We start from the raw sequence: 12,414 nt of genomic DNA, 5'->3' as shown, positions 1-12,414 counted from the left end.
CATCCACCCCCGCCACTCGCCCCCCCCCACTCCCAACAACCCATCTCTCTTCCCCCACGCCTCACCCCCTCCCCGGCAGCTGTAGTCTGCAAGCCCTCATAATCGACCACTTTACGATTATGGGCATACAGTTGTCAATAGGATTTGCCATCACCTGCCCCACTGCAAGTCCATAACAACGGACAGGTGGTACTGGCAGATTGTCTGAAGGGGCTACTCCTCCCCCTTTGCATGCTACGATCTCATGATCTGCTGATGGAGGATCATATGTCTTTGCTCCATGAGGAAGCCATAGTTCTTTTAGCCAGGGGGGCCATAGAGAGAGTTCCGGTGCCAGAATTAGACTGTGGTTGCTCTTCCCGCTACTTTCTGGTCCCCAAAAAGGACAAAAGCCTTAATCCTATCCTAGATTTATGAGCCCTCAACAAATTCTTCTTAGCTCATGTCTTGTCTGTCCAGGACCCAGGAGACTGGATGGTAGCATTGTTCTTGCAGGACAGCTATTTCCACATTCCCTTCCTGCCTGCCCACTGTTCTGTCTGCAGTTTACCTTAGGCCCCCAGCACTTTCAATTCACTATCTGCAGTTTACCTTAGGCCACAAGCACTTTCAATTCACTGTGCTCCCCTTTAGCCTTACTAGCACCCCTCGGGTGTACACTAAGTTGATGGTGGTTGTTGCAAATCATCTGCGGAGATCAGGGGTGCCATTCTTTCCCTATCTCGCCGACTTGCTTTTAAAGGATGTCGACTCCCACCTCCAGACTACAGTGAACCTCTTGCACACGCTGGGCTTCACCGTCAATATTTTGAAGTCACACCTGACTGCTTCTCAGATGCTCCCTTTCATTGGAGCTGTTCTGGACACAGTGCAGTTTCAGACTTATCCTCCCGAGTAGCAAATGCAGTATATTCAGGCTATGATACCAATGTTTCTTCTATCCTGGATTTCGATGAGGCAGACTCTGAGGCTGTTGGGACTCATGGCCTCCTGCATCCTGCGTGTGACACATGCCCAATGGCATATGAGGGCTATGAAACAGTAGGACTTGAAGTTTCAGTGGGCACGCCATCAGGGGAACCACTCCCACATGGTCCAGATCTCAGAAGGAACTGCAAAGGACCTGCAGCAGTGTCTTACGAACCGCGATTGGGTCAACAGCAGATTCCTCTCCCTTCCCCACTCTGTTCCGACATTAGTGACAGATGCATCACTCCAGGGATGGGGCGGCCATCTGGGAGAGGTGGAGATCAAAGGACTTTGGTCTCCGGCAGAATCGGGAGTCCCCATTAGTTTGCTGGAGCTCCATGTGGTCGAACTGGCATTGAAAGCCTTTCTACCCTGCATCAAGTGAAGGCTAGTACAGGTGTTCACTGACAACACCACCGCTATGTGGTACTGCAACAAAAAGGGTGGGGTGGGATCGTGGGCCTTCGGTTATGAGTCCCTGCGTATCTGGGCAAGGCTGGAACTGCAGGGCAAATCCCTGGTGGTTAAACACCTGGAAGGTTCACTGAACGCCTCCTGTATGCCTTTCTGTCTATACCACTCCTGCCCGGAGTTCTCAAAAATATCAGGAATGACTGGGCCCAAGTCAACTTTGTGGCTCTGGACTGGGCACTGAGAGCCTGTTATCCCAAGCTTATGAGCATGGCCATTGATTCTCTGATCAGGCTGCCCCTTTAGGAGGATCTTCTGTTGCAGCAACAGGGGAGGGTCCTCCACCCAAACCCGTCCACTCTCCGCTTTCTTGCGTGGAGATTGTGCGGCGGTAGTTGATAGCTGTGGACCTTCCTCCCGAAGTCTATAATGCAATTCTGGCAGCCAGGCATCCCTATACCGAGGCGGTATAGGCCTGCCGTTTGAAGAAATTTGTGGCATAGTATGCAGAGAAATCCACTGATCCCCTTTCTGCTCCCCTTTCTGAAGTCCTGCTCTTTATTCCTACCCTTGTCCAGCAGGGCTCTTCTCTTGACACCCTTAAGGGATATCTTTCTGCCTTGCCTGCCTTCTTTCAGTTGCCTGACCAACACTCCTTGTTTGAATCCCCTATTGTACATAGATTTCTAAAAGGTCCCGTTTTCCTCTTTCCCACTTCGTCATTCATTATGCCTCAGTAGGACCTTAATTTGGTTCTCACTTTTTTTGAATTGTGCTCCTTTCAAGCCTCTCCACAACTGTCCTCTGAGGCTTCTCATACTAAAAACAGCCTTCCTTGTGGCAATTACACCTGCCCCTAGAATGAGTGAGCTGCAGGCCTTATCATCCGAGCTGCCATAACTCTCAGTTTATCCTCCGCTATGGAACCCTCGTCTACAGACCGACCGGACCCCGGGCAAAGTTCTGTGACTCCATTGCCGACCTCGCCAGCACACACGCACTCGTCTCTACGGACTATATCCTCCTCGGGGACCTCAACTTCCACCTCGAGAACAACAGCGACACCAACTCCACCACCCTGATAGACAACCTCACCAACCTTGGCCTCAGACAACTTGTCAACGCACCCACCCATGCCACCGGCCACACGCTTGACCCCGTCTTCTCCACCAGCACCCACGTTGCCTTCAACAACACCAACTAACTCCACTGGACCGACCACCGATGCATCCACTTCACCTTCAAGAAACCAACCACTCACCACCGCACTCAACCGCTCCCCCGCCGCTGCTGGAGCAAAGTCACAGGAGACCAGTTGACCACCTCCCTCGCCCAGAACCCACCCACCGACCCAGACGCCACCGCACGCAGCCTCAGACAGTGGTTCGACGACTGCGCCAACACCCTCGCCCCGCTCAAGAAACTCCACAACAGCCGCACCAGCAAGAAACCCACCTGGTTCACCGCAGAGCTCCAGACCTCCAAACGCGCATGCCGAAAACTGGAGAAGAAATGGCTCCTCGAACGTACCCCGGACAGCCACGCAGCCCACAAGGACGCCACCCGCAGACATCACCACCTCATTAGACTAGCCAAGAGATCCTCCTTCAAAGACCGCCTGGACAACAACGCACACATCAGCAAAGAGCTCTTCAGCATCGTGAAGGAACTCTCCAACCCGAGCGCCAACACCAACGACATCCCGCCATCACAAGAACTGTGCGACTCACTGGCCACCTTCTTCCACCGCAAGATCGCTGACATCCATGACAGCCTCAACACCACGGCCATCCCGACTACGCCAGACCCCACCGCTACAAACATCACCCGCACCAACTGCCTGACCTCCTGGTCCAACGTCAACGACGACGAGACACGCAAGATCATGAACTCCATCCAATCGGGGTCACCATCGGACCCCTGCCCACACCACGTGTTCAACAAAACAGACGCAGCTATCGCACCCCAGCTCCTTCGAGACAGCGACATTCCCGAAAAGCTGGAAGCATGCCAAAATCAAAGCCCTCCTCAAGAAGCCCAAGGCAGACCCTAAGGACCTCCAGAACTTCCGGCCCATCTCCCTGCTCCCATTCCCGGCGAAGGTCATCGAGAAAATCGTCAACATACAACTGACCAGCCACCTCGAGGACAATGACATCTTAGACCTGTCCCAGTCCGCATTCAGACGAAACCACAGCACCGAGACAGCCCTCATCGCCGCCACAGACGACATCAGAAGCCAACTGAATAACGGCGAAACGTCAGCCCTCATACTCCTAGACCTGTCAGCCGCCTTCGACACAGTTTGCCACCGCACACTAAAGACACGCCTCCAAGAAGCCGGAATCCAAGAGAAGGCCCTCGACTGGACCACGTCCTTCCTCTCCCGCAGAACCCAAAGCGTCAGCCTCCCACCCTTACGCTCCGAAGCCACCGACATCATCTGCGGCATCCCCCAGGGCCCATCTCTCAGCCCGACGCTGTTCAACGTCTACATGGACCCCTCGCAAAAGTGGCCCGCCATCACGACCTCAACATCATCTCCTACGCCAACGACACCCAGCTCATCCTCTCCCTCACCAAGCACCCGCACACCGCCAAAACCAACCTCCACGAGGGAATGAAGGCCGTTGCGGACTGGATGAGGAGCAGCCGCCTGAAACTGAACTCGGACAAGACGGAGGTCTTCATCCTCGTATCCACCCCCTCAGCCTGGGACGACTCTTGGTGGCCTACCACGCTGGGAACAGCACCGACACCCACCGATCATGCACGCAACCTAGGATTCATCCTCGACTCCTCCCTCACCATGACAAAACAGGTCAGCGCCGTGTCCTCCTCCTGCTACAACACCCTCTGCATGCTCCGCAGGATCTACAAGGGGATCCCGACCGACACTCGAAGAACAGTGACACAGGCCCTCGTCAGAAGCAGACTGGACTACGGAAACGCACTCTACGCAGGAATCCCAGCCAAACACCTGCGTCAATTACAACGCATCCAAAACGCTTCCGCCTGACTGATCCTCAACACCCCCCGCCGCAGCCACATCACCCCCACCTGAGAGACCTACTCTGGCTCCCCGTCGACAAGAGGATCACCTTCAAGCTCCTCACCTACGCACACAAGGCACTCCACAACGCCGGGCCAGCCTACCTGAACAGCAGACTCAGCTTCTACACCCCCACCCGCCAGCTCCGCTCAGCCAGCCTCGCGCTCGCCACTGTTCCCCGCATCCAACGAAAGACATCCGGCAAAAGATCCTTCTCCTACCTCGCCGCCAAGACCTGGAACACCCTCCCGACCCACCTACGGCAGACCCAAGACCTTCTCACCTTCAGAAGTCTCCTCAAGACCTTGCTCTTCGACCAGTAGCAGCACCCCCCCCACCCCCTCAGCGCCTTGAGAACCTCACGGGTAAGTAGTGCGCTATACAAATACTCTGATTGATTGATTGATCCTGACAAAGTGGCGCTTTGCAAAAGGGCCTCCTTTCAGCCGAAAGTGGTTACTCTATTCCATGTAGGGCAATCCATCAACCTGCCTACTTTCTATGCTCCTCTACATCCCTTTAAAGAAGTGGAGCGGCTCCACCCTCTGAACCCAAAAAAAGCATTTTAGTTCTACCTTGACTGCTCACGAGAGTTCCGGGTTGACGATTAACTCTTCGTGGGGTATGTTTGTGCGAACAAAGATCGGGCAGTGCAGAAGCAAACCATCTCTTACTGGGTCAAGCTCTGCATCCAAATATGCTACACACTGGCTAAGAAGCTGCCCCCTGAAGGCTTGCGAGCTCAGTCAACCAAAGCAGGGACCACTACATTAGCATGCAGAGTCTTGTTCCTGTAAATCTGCCAGGCAGCAACGTGGACTTCTCTGCAATCGTTCACCAAATATTACTGTTTGAACTGTCAGGTCTGTAGGGAAAGGCAGTTCGCCCTCTCAGTTTTGCAGAACTTCCTTGTGTGAAATTGTTCTGTAAACCCACCACCAGGGATGGTATTGCTTGGGTATCTGTTCAGAGGTAAGAAATATGCGGCTAGAAGTCTCTATCAGATGAACAGATTCTTTACCAACCCACCTACCTGCAGACAGATTTCTATGGTCAGGGCTGATCCCTTTCAGGGCCTTAGCTTATCCACACCAGTGTCAGTGTTCTTTATGGCTCTGCACTTTTGCTTGGTAAGTCGTGAAAAGTAACAGACGTCAGCACGCCTAGGTGGCTCCTGTTTAGGAGCTGTGGATGTCACTTCCGGCACAGACAACGGCGACAGTGCATATGGAGCCAATCGATGCCACCTACTGGCACCTAAGGGTACTGCTCAAGAAAAATCTTCTGGATCCAGTCTGACACCAGTGAATTTCAAAGGTAAGGAATCTGCAGCTAGATGTGGTGTTACTGAAGGTAAGTAACTTGTTATTTCGGGATGGGTTTGCAACTCTTTGGGCTACTCACCCTGGGAGGAGGCTGTTCCTGTCGGCTTGGTGGCCCCAACCCTGAAGCCACACCTCCATAGGCCCAGCATCTAAGACAAAGTTAAAAATGGTTAATGCGCCATCCCCTGTTTATTTGTTGCCCCCCCTTATGTGCCAGTTTTGAAGTAGATAATGCCGCCTCATGGAGCTGACTGGAGTGGGCATTAGTTGATAACAGAAAACATTCTCCATTTGGCAAAAGAGGTAGCTCTATGTGACCCTCTCCTCTGGTCCAAAGATTTTCCTGCTTGGTAGTAGATTTTCTTCTCAGATGCATAGGCCCTAGCCATGGAGGTTGAGTTGGCCACACGGATGATGATGACTCAGAAGCTGGTCATCTCCTTTCACCTTCTAATGCAGAAGCCCGCATTTACTTGTACTTGTAGAATGCCAGTGGCCTTGAAGAGGATATTTCCTACACTTCAGCCTGGCTTTGGAGGAGGTTTCCTCTTTTGCAACAGTGGTTTGGAAGGAGGCATTGCAACTGACTTTGGGTCTGATTTAGTGTGGCAGAAAGGTTACTCTGTTAAAATGGCGACAGAGTCCCTTTTCCCAGTAGTGAAGATCCGCCTGCCTCATTTAGATCCGGGGAGAATTTCAGTATGTCAGTGGCGGAGACTACTCTGTTTGAATCACTGACATACACCTCCGATGGAGAGAAGGCTGTCAGAGGTTTTTCCATTTGTCCGCCCGGCCTAGAGTTAGCGAGCAGTTTTTACTTTAACTTACCCCCATCAAAACATAGTAAGTGAAAGGAATAGCATTTAAATGACTCCCAAGCCATGGGAGAAAACTTCCATTGTGAGAGGATCAGTACTTTTTTATTTTCAAAAAGAAAATCCTGTTTTGGGATTTTATTTTTGAAAATGAAAAAAAAGGAAATTGAAAGTGTAGTATACGGCTCCATCACATTGAAGAGGCTGTACAGCGCACTTTGAGCGCATTGACAGGAACCGCCATGACGGCGGTTCCTGCCAATGTAAGAGATGTCCGCTGGGGCAGCAGACATCTCTAAATTTGGAGTGCGCTCTCTCCTTCAGAACAACGGATTAACTGCACTCGAAATCAGGCACATTGCCGTGTGCAGATGTGAAGTCTAAATTCCAACGGAAATCTTGTAATCCTCATGTATTAGATACTGTAATGTCTGCATTGAATAAACCATTTCGGACCCAGCAGTTAATAGGCAGCACTCCAAAATTAACTCACCTGTGGGTTATAATGGGATAAAGGAGGATGGGTGTGGCCTGTAAAGGCATAGTGCCTTCTTTTACACTTGTCTTCGTAAGCCTATCTGCTAACATTGCCTTGCGTTCCCTTTCTTTTCTCTTAAAACAAGATTGTGAAAGAGGTTTCTATCGCCATATCATTGAATCACTGACTATTTAGTTTAATTGGCTTTTTTATTATTTAATGAAAATGAATGAAATTTGGTCAATTTTAGAGTACTAATAGGCTGAAAACAGTCTTTTCTCTGTTTAAAGAGCATTTTCTACTGAAAAGCTTTGTGCATATGTTTATATTTTCAATAAAGTACTCTGGGATAGCTTAGGTGTGACATTTCTATGCAAATTACTTTCATAAGGACTTTCTTAGAGGAGAACTATGATTATAGGTAAGTAACCTTAGGCTTCCGCTAGAGACTTCTGACCGCAGATTTCTTGCCTTGTGCATTGCCCCAGGTGCCAGACTAGATACTGAGAATTTTGATACTAATTCCCTTGCACTTCGGTAGGTGGCATCATGCGGCTGCTCGTCTAAGGGGAGAGGAGTTAGCCTAACGGGGAACCGGGTTCGAGTCTCGGCAATGACGCTGAACATCCTGTGATTCTGGACAAATCACTTAATCTCCCCTTGCCTAACAAAACAAGCATTGGCATAGCCAATAGGTCTCGCCTTTGGGACCTTGTAAGTATTTAACCATGCAACAGTTAATGTTGTTGCACCATGGATATTGTGCTGGATAACCAAACACTTATAAGGTCCCAAAGGCGAGACCTATTGGCTATGCCAATGCTTGTTGCCCTGAGAAGCTGCCACCCCATTGCAGCACAGTCGCATGTGACGTGCAAATTGGGACAGTGAATCCCTTGACTGTGCGTTTCTTTTGCATCAGCGAAGCACACTGATACCTCCAGGGCGATTTAAAATCGACAATGCGCAAATAGGTATGGCATCATCTGACCTCCTCCAAGTGTAGGGAAGAAGGGTTAATGGACAGTTTCACTAACCGGTATTCCCCCGTTGCGCGAGTTTTGGGAAACGCCACTAATTATTATATTCCTGCAGTGGTTGGAAATGGCAAGAGAGCATGGCACAGTGCCATTGTGCTGCTGTGATTCTCGCTCACGGACAGAGGATGCATTGTCATGGTCTGAGGGGCATTGCAGACCCAGCAGGTAACAAGCAAAATCGATATACAGCAGCTGGGTGCATCGTGGAAGCCTTCGAAGTGCTGGCTCGAGAAAACCGCATAAATCTGGAAATCGTGGCTGTAAGAGACTTTTGAGTCGCGATGGCCCAGGGGTGAAGTTATGGGCTCTTATTCTGAAGGCGTAATGGGCTGGTACCCAGTTAAATCTATAGGAATGGTAGGCTTTTCCGACTCTAGCCGCACAAGCGCGCCCAGTGAGCAAGTGCGCAGCCATCCGTAAGTTTACACCAGAAGGTTACAACGCTACGGGCATTCATGGGAGAGAAGTGGACGAGGGTTACTGTTTTTGTGTGGCTGGAGTGGAAGTCCGAACTAATGACGGCTGCCTGCACTGCAGCCGGTTCTCCGGTGTCTACAGACACAGGACAGTCACTGTCTTCACTAACCAGGATAGCTTAGGAGCCACCCTCTGCTGCTGGATGCGGAGGAAGGTGGGTGCGGAGGGCTCCATATTGGCCGGAGGGGTTGGTGTGGAAAGGGACGGACATATCTATGTGTGCATGTGTTTAATGCCCCTACCCCTTTCTCTTGGCTTCATGTAGCTGGACAGTTAGACGGTCCGACTTGGAAACTAGGGAACCGGGTTCGAGCTCGGCGGGCACTCAAACATCCTGTTATCGTGGGCAAATCACTTGATCTGGATTTACCCGTCTGTGGTGCAACTGATGCTCATGTGAAGCATCCAGACACCTGCGGTTTTTAGTTTGCGCCAGATACAACTTTAAAAAAAAAAAAGCATAGGCCTGGGAATGACTGACTTTTTCCCTGCCTGAATGCAGCAAGTGCTGGGCGGCAGCCATGATTTTTAAATGCATTACAATTTCGCTCTTGCTATAGTTGAATCCTTGATTCTTCTTGCACGCCCCCGGTCCTCAGTCTTAGGGTATTTCTGATGCCTCCCCCCACAGACAAGTGACTATGTTGTGAATCGCACGAAAGTTGCATGGCCTTACCCAGCACAGCAGTACCTGGCCCCGACCGGGGGAAGGAGCTTCCTTGAGAAATAATATGAAGAAAAGACCCGGCGGCACAGCTCCTTGCCTCACCAGCAGTTTCTCCCCCCAAAAAAAACAAGTGGTGGCAAGAGTCTCCAATACTAAAAAAACAAGTGGGGGGAGTGCTGGCCGAGAAAAGGGACGCGCAGCGTTTCCCTTGCGGGAGCGAGCGCAATGATTGCTACCATATGTCACCGCTCGCTCCCGCAAGGGAATCGCCCAGACGTGGCCAGACGTGCACGCGTTGCCATTCTAAGCAATGCAACACGTGCACATTTTCACGGCAAAAACGGAATCGATTAGATGAGGTACCCTCCTAAGCAGCGCATGCGCTCTGCGTAGGCGAGACCTAAAAATGAATGTGTCCTCATGTAATGCAACTGGTGCTATGTAAAGCGCTCCGATACCTTTGGGTCAAGTTCGCGTATATAAAACTCCTTAAAATAAATAATATAAAAATAATCCGTCCCACCCTTGGTGTGAGATTGGGGCCACTATATCTTGACCTCTGCATGATGTTACTTTCCACACCATCGGAGGCAGATCTGAAGCTCCTTTGAATCCAGTTTTTTTCACTCAACTTTTTCCAGTGTGTAAGGCACGTGTTCGAACAACAAACTACAGGGTTTAATCCCAGCAAGGACTGCTACTGACAAAAGTTGGTAACACAGACCCATGTTGTCTTTCTGGCTACAGGCACAACTTGCCCTTTTACAAATGCTGCGTGAAGATGAATAAAAAAGCTGTACGCGACCTTGTAGTCAAAGTTGCTGTTACATAACTACTCTTCAGACGAAGTCCAAGAAGGCCCGTTTCAGGCCTAAGTTGAGGATACGCTTTCGTTCCCAGGGCTGATCTTGCAACTACAAATTTTGAAGTTTATGTAGATCCAGGAAATCTAAGAAGCATAAGATGTTGAAGCTTGGGTCTTCTGTTTCCTGGGATTCTCTGGGTACCTCCAAACCACTGAGTCGCCTCCCCACCCCGCCCATATTCCCCAGGAACCAATTCCACTTTTGGTTCCAAAGTTCCCCGGGCCATCAGTGATGCCTCAACATTCACTTGAGTTTAGACAGGCATTAGACAATATCTTTAGCCCCCACCAAATCGCTCTGGAGCTTCTTGGGGCCCCAAGGATCTGAGTCTGGTTACCACTGGCAAAACTGTCTTGCAGTGCCACTCAACCTCGCTTAGAGGCCAGCCCAGTCTCCGAGCCCAGCTCCACTGGCTCCAGCCCTGGCACCTCAACCAATGCCAACCCCTAAGTCACAGACACTGGAAGCAGAGCTGATAGTTCAATCGTACTCTGAAATGCAAGTTTCCACCACCCGAGGCTGCAAATGATAGGCTAGTTTTCTAACTCTAACCCAAACACATCCCAATCCCATGCAGGCGATGATGTTGGGGATGACCCTTCTAATGAAAAAAACCTATTTCTACATCTCTAGTAGCTGGACACTTATCCAGACATTGGTTTTTCCTCCCTAAACCCGACTATGGCAACAGAAGAGTTTGCCTCCTTTTCGACAGTGATTAGAAGGCAGCAGAAGTTTTGGACCTCATGCTGCCCATAATAGAGGTGAAAACAAATATTTTGACAGACCTCATCCCAGTCCGAATGAGTCAAGAACCTCTGCTTCCTTTCAATGAGGCTCTTATTGATGTGCTTGTGGACATCTGGGCCAAGACAGGGTCTTGCCCCGCGGTAAACAGGCAAGTGGCAAGGCTGCAGAGACCTGCTCCCAGGATCCAGATTTATCGCTTATCACCCTAACCTGGAGAACTTAGTGATACAGGCATCAATGAGTTGCCTTAACCCTAATGCATTTCTTACAACTCCTCCTGTTAAAACGCATGGAGACATTCACCAAGCATATATTTTCCTCCACCAGCCTTGTCCTCAGATCTGTTAATACTAATTGTCTCATGGGGAGGTACTCGCATGCATTGTGGGACACAGTGACATATTTTGTCACCTGTACCAGAAGACATGCATCCAACCCTGTAATGCCTCATCCCGGATAGTCAGGAAGGAACAAAGTACTCTATTTGCTTGGGCATGGACACGAACAACTGTCTGAGTAGGGCAGTTGGGACTAGTGTGGTGCATCAGCACCACTCCTGGATTCAACGTATGGACTTGTCTGCTGATATCCAACAATCCCTAATGGAGATGCCCTTTGAAAGCTATTGACCTTTTTAGAGTGAAGGCAGACATAACCGTAGAAAGATATAAGGAGAGCAAAGCCAGTACTCACACTCTAGGCCTTGCTCCGCTAGTTTGGCAATTCCCGCAGGAAACTTGCCCCTTTCGAGCTTCAGCAGGGAATACTGCCAGAGGCAGAACCAATATGTGCCACAGCAGCAACAGACACCCCAACCACTTCGAGGTGGTGGTCAGAGATCAATCCAATAGCATCCAAGTCCCCAGGGGCAACGTAATATTCAAGCCCAAGACCCACAGCCCACGCCCTGACTCCTACATAATGGCTGCACTTCATTGGAGCTATCCTGGACACAGTGCTTTTCTGAGCATTCCCTGTGCCTCAGCAAATCCGACACATTAAGGCTAGGATCCCAGTGTTTCAACCCTTGACCTGTGTCTCAGTGAGAGCAGCTTGGCGTGGAGGTTTCTTTGCCTCCTGTATCCTGCTCGTGGACTAGGCCAGGTGGCACACGCAATCTCCGCAGTGAGAACTGAAGTCTCAGTGATCTCAGTATCAATGGGACCTATAGAGTCCATCCAGGTGTCGAAGGAGACTGTGAAATAACTGCAGTGGTGACTGCTCGACTGCCATTGGACCAGCTGCAGGCCCCTCTTCCTTGCCCTTCCTGGAGCTAACAGTTATAATGAATACATTGTTGTTGGTTTGGTGAGCCTACCTGGGAAACGTCTGTGGTCTCCAACAGAGACTCACCTAAACCTTCTACCTGCTGAGGTTGGAAGCGATTTGTTCGGCACTGTAGGCATTCCTACCAACCATCGAGGAGGAAAGGGTGCAGGTTTTCACGGACACCGCAACTACAATTTGGTTTTGCAACCAGCAGGGCAGAGTGGGGTCATGGGTCCTGTGGCAGGAAGCTCTACGTCCCTGGAAGTGACTGAACGTTGAGAGCATTTGCCTGATT

The sequence above is a fragment of the Triturus cristatus genome, chromosome 3_1 (assembly GCF_964204655.1).
Source record: "Triturus cristatus chromosome 3_1, aTriCri1.1, whole genome shotgun sequence".
Taxonomy (NCBI): domain Eukaryota; kingdom Metazoa; phylum Chordata; class Amphibia; order Caudata; family Salamandridae; genus Triturus; species Triturus cristatus.
This window is presented reverse-complemented; position numbering follows the sequence as displayed.